The 5,211-nt window shown below is 32.3% G+C and overlaps 1 non-coding gene across 1 annotated transcript; it reads right to left on the reverse strand.

Annotated features, from left to right (window-relative positions):
- Positions 1-2,324: 2,324 nt before the first annotated feature.
- LOC114922769 lies at positions 2,325-2,442 on the reverse strand. The gene has a single exon (XR_003810476.1). It is a non-coding gene; the product is annotated as a U6atac minor spliceosomal RNA (small nuclear RNA).
- Between the last annotated feature and the right edge of the window lie 2,769 nt (positions 2,443-5,211).

Below are 5,211 nucleotides of genomic sequence, written 5' to 3' on the forward strand. Positions count from 1 at the left end.
AAATTTGACTTAGTACCAGTTCTTTATTGTGCTTGAATGTTTTAGTTTAGTCTTATATTTTCAATATAATTTTTATTGGGAGATATCCATATTTAGTTAGGAGTTAGGTGGATCTATAAATGTTTTAAATAAATAAATATTTAGTAAACAGCCATAGATCAGAAAGGTAAAATTTAAAAAGAAATGCTAAAAAAACAAAATAAGGTAAATAGGACAAACTCAGCAGAGAGTAAAGATGTGAAAATTATGTGTACTGTATATCTCCTATTGTACAGAGCTCTTGTATCTATCTTCCCAACTTCATGGCAATATTTTAGTCCCCCAAAGTTCATGCAACATTATTTAATATATATTAACATTGTCTCTTCTAATTCCCTAGATGGATGGTACAGAAGATAATTTCTTCATTTCTATGTCATTGTGTAAGAATTAGCCCTCTGAGACACATGAAAAGATATTTTAAGAACATATGGAGTCATTTTGTTACTATTCAGCCCAGATCTAATTGTATTTTGTGCTATACTAAAAATGTTTTTAAAAAGCTGAAGAGGATAAAATGAAACAAGGTAATAATGTAAGTAGTGGCATTTTTTAAAAATAATATCTTTTTATTTCAGAATAGTGCAGCTTCAATAAGTAAAACATAGATTATTTTGCCGATCAAAACTTCTCAGCTCAATTCATACTTTTATTACAAGTCATAGAAATTTTTACATCCAATCCTGTCCCACAAGACTATACACACAGTTATAACAATAGGATAAAGATAGGAAAAAATGTCATGGGAAATATAAAATTGATAAACGAAAGAGATACATATTATATATGTAGTTTATTACTTTGGAAGCATATTAGCTCTGTAAGTGAAAGCAATTTACTTTTACAGTAGAACTTGCCATAAACTATTTCACCTATATCTAATGACTATTTAAAGCAATCATATATTGGAAAAGAAGTAAAAAATACAATATCTTCTAATGCTGCCAGTATATACTTACTTGAATTATTTAATAATCTAAAATACTATCCTAATATAAAAATCTATTTAAAATAAAATTATTATGCATTTTAATTTAGAATCTTATCATGTCTGTACTTGCAAACTAAACCTTTTTTGTCTATTTCATATGCATTTGTGAAGGTTCCTTTAATATATTTTTGAATGAACTCATTTACTTGCATGCAAATATATATTTTTTAAATTAAGATTTAAATTAAATCTAAATCAAGAGGTTAAAGGTGCAATATAGTTGGTTAGCATAACATATTGTGCAATTTTTGCCACATAATTAAAAAAGCCATTGGCCTGAAAACTTGTAAATCTACAGCAAAAAGATTTGTAGCCTTGCACAATAAAATTACAGTTTCATGAAGTCTTATATATTACTTCTGGAACAATAAAACACACACACACACACACACACACACACACACACAAAATATATATAAGGATGAACAAACTTTTCTCCAGAATTCAAATAGGCTCAATATTTACATGTTTTCTAGGAAAGGGGTTAGGGTACAATAATGTACTATGATTCTCCTTTCTTCAACTTTCATTCCTAGCTACTAGATTTGAGGTGCACTTTTCTGTAGAACTCTCCAATATTCACTTTTTGTTGTCTTCTAGTGTTAGTTTAAATTCTTGTCTAAAGGAGAGGAGAGGGAGAAAGGGAAGGAGGAGGAGGGCAGGGGTGGGGTGGGGGAGGAAGAGGGAAGGGGCAGGGGAGAAAAGAGTAGAACAGAACAGAGAAAAAAGAAGAGAAGAGATTGTTGACTTGATCTCAATAAACAAAATGTTCATTAAAACCTTCAGGTAATTTCACAATAATCTATGAGATCTTGATAAAAAAATAAAATTATTCAAAATAAATTGTTCATTGGCATGTGCCAACAAATAGTTAATTCATAAAATATTATAACATATAATAGATAATAAGATATCTCCCTCTCTTATAGATGCATTTTCTTTTTCAAATGCTATTTTTTTTCTCAGCAAGCATAGTTGTAGATTACCTTATTTCTGGTCTCATAATATTAAATATGTTCCAAAACACAATGCAGAATTTAATCCAAAAATGATATATGGCAGGACAAAGGGGCTTTCATTCTGTAATCTTAATTTGCAAAGCACAAATTTGGAAACAATTCTGATGCTAAGCAATTTGTCTAGTAAAGTCACTTGATTATACACAATTAGAAACAGTCATCATTCTTCATGATAATAAAGGAAGGGACAACAACAACAGAATCACCTGATTCTCAATGACTCTCAACAATCAAACAAGAAATTACAATAAATAAATAAACAAATAAACAAACAAACAATAAAAAGGAAAACCTCATAATGTAAGTGCCTTAACCATATGTGTGTTGCCCGTGCTGCAAGGGCCTGTTCTGTCCTTACCAAGGGGACTGCTAAAGTTTTAGCTGAAATAAAACAGCCTCACAAACTTTATATTTCCTATGCCTATTAGATTCCCTTGAAGGCACTTCTATGGATGTGATTTGCAGGACTCACAAATTGAGCACTAAAAAAGGCATATATGGAAAAGTTCAAAAGTCAAAGGCTGAAAATTTTGGATTACGCTAAATATGTGACTCTATTTCTCCAAAGAAAATGGAAATCATTTATTAGTGATTTTGGAATGAAATGCAACCAGTCCTAACAGATACGTGCTTACCTAATTTCAAATTTGTTTGATTGTGTTAGTTACACAAATAGTTAATATAAACAAATATTTCTACTCTGCGTCATAAAAATAGAAGGACAATTAAAGGAAAATTATTTGTTTTTATATTATTTTTCCCCAGAGTATACTTTATTTAGCAAACTATAGGTTCAATAGGTAAAGAGAACTAGCAGCTCTTGTATTGTTAGCTTTCCTAAGGCACACAGTAAAGCATGGCCAAATATAATTTAAAGAGCAAAAATATTTGGTATGCTCAGAGCTTTCAGGAAAATACTTTTTCATGATAGCATTTTATCAGTCCAAGGTTCAATAACTATGGACATGAGGCAGATATCAAACTGAGATCTTTTTAAACTCATAAACCATAAGGAATAATTAACAGATGAAGCAAAAAGCAATTAATTGAAAGGCATCCAGTTCTAACAATCTACACTTCATGGACATAATCTTTTACATAAAACAGTAAATAGATTTCATTTAATTTTTGGTTATCACACTTTAAGATTTCAGATGATTAGTTTTGCAATCAACATACAGTGAGATGTTTGCTAATGATTTTTACACCTTTGTTAATATGTAACACATTTCAGAATTCTGTAGGGGTTTTTTTTATGCAAAGATATTTTTCCACACAATGAACAGTGCCACTGTTACTCCCTGTATGAATACTGGAAATAGTTAGTGGCCACTCTCTAAAATATGCTGGTTAAAAGCAAAATATGTTAATGAAATGGTCAAGGAAGAATAGCAAGCACTGGCAGCTGCAGTCTAGAGCAATTTACCATGAACTCAGTGAAATCAACATTGCAACCCTGCAGAGAACCATGGAGTAGAGAAGTGAAAAAGTATAAATGTGTTGGGAAGAGCATTGTGTAGTGGTGTACTCAGGATTAGTTCGTTATGATCTTCTTTAGTCCAGTTCATGCAACCAGCATCAGCATCAGCTATTCTGGATTGTAAACTGGGAACTTCCAGTATTTAAGTCTCCACCTTGGAGCACACAGAACAACTTCCATCTACCACCTCTTTCCAAACTGAACTCACATTCTCTCTTCCTCCCTCCCTCCCTCTTTCTGTCTCTCTCTTCCTGGCCAGCCTCCTTTATTAGATTATGTAGTATTTAATTGTTCATTTTCCAATTCGTAACTATTCTCTTTCACCCCATTCTTCCAGACTACAGCTTCCTGACTTCTATATAGATTTGTCATGAAGACAACCAGAGCTTTTTTTCTCATAGAACTCCCAGAACGGAGTTCCAGAACGGAGTTCCAGCACCTTTTTTGGATGAAATCTTGTAGGGTAGGCAAGGTGGGTTGTATGACATGTGTGAGTTCCGGCACCTTTTTTTTTTTTTTTTTAGAAAAAAAGCACTGAAGACAACTATGTGTTCCAATTTTCCTAAGCAGTTTCCACAGCTTGACATTTTCAGCACAATCAATGACCTTTCTATAACTAATAAAGTCCACAGTGACTTCTTTTCGGTATTTTTTTTACTTTCCCTGGAGCCCTGGTGGTGCAGTGGTTAGAATGCAGTATTGAAGATTAATTCTGCCTACAGTCTGGATTTCGATCCTGACAGGTTCAAGGTTGACTCAGCCTTTCATCCTTCTGAGGTAAAATGAGGACTCACATTGTTGGGGGTAATATGGTGACAATGTAAACTTTCTAAAAGAGTTCTGTAAAGCACTATGGAGTGGATGAAAGTCTAAGTGCTATTTCTATGACTATTCTCAATTATCCAGCATGCATCAACCATAATTAGCCCAGAGTCACATTGAGCTGGTTAGCCTTATAAATCAAATAAAATAAAATCAATGCTCTTATGTCTCTGCCTTTTCTTAAACCATCATTTCCCTTTCTTTACAGGGCTCTCTGAGTTGGGCAATTCTAAACATAATTTGTTAGCATGTGAAATTAAGGATTTTGTATGACAGTTTACACAATCTATTAAATTCCCTGTCTTTAATACTGACATGTAGAATGATCACCTCCAATCATTTGCCACTGTTCTATAGATTTGCTGTCATGGTTTCGTTAGAGCTTTTGCTGATTCCTCTGCCTTTTTTGTGTGTGGGGCTCATGTTTCTGCAACTGTTTCACAGTTCCTGAAGCCTTCTGACTTAGTAATAACCCAGGGCCTACTGTGAATTCATTTTCAAATGCTAGAGGTTGTTAACAAATTTTTACATTTGTTTTCTCTGTATGCATTATATTACCTCACTGATATAATCCTAAAAAAGTAAAGAAAGAAATCTCATATTTTTTTCCATTTCATTGATCCATCATAATAAAAATTTCCCATCTCAATTATACAGCAATGTTCACATTTTTATATAAATCTTATTAAAAGTACATCTCACTACAAAGTTCATTCCTTAAACCCACCTACTTACCAATAACCAAGATTAACTTTATAATCCAGACTTTCAAATTTAATCTTGCCTATCAATTAACAAAGAAAAAAGATCATTAATATGCTAGAATATGTTGAATAAGAAAAAAAATCAACCCAAGAAAA

The sequence above is a fragment of the Protobothrops mucrosquamatus genome, unplaced genomic scaffold (assembly GCF_001527695.2).
Source record: "Protobothrops mucrosquamatus isolate PMUCROS unplaced genomic scaffold, P.Mucros_1.0 scaffold843, whole genome shotgun sequence".
Taxonomy (NCBI): Eukaryota; Metazoa; Chordata; class Lepidosauria; order Squamata; family Viperidae; genus Protobothrops; species Protobothrops mucrosquamatus.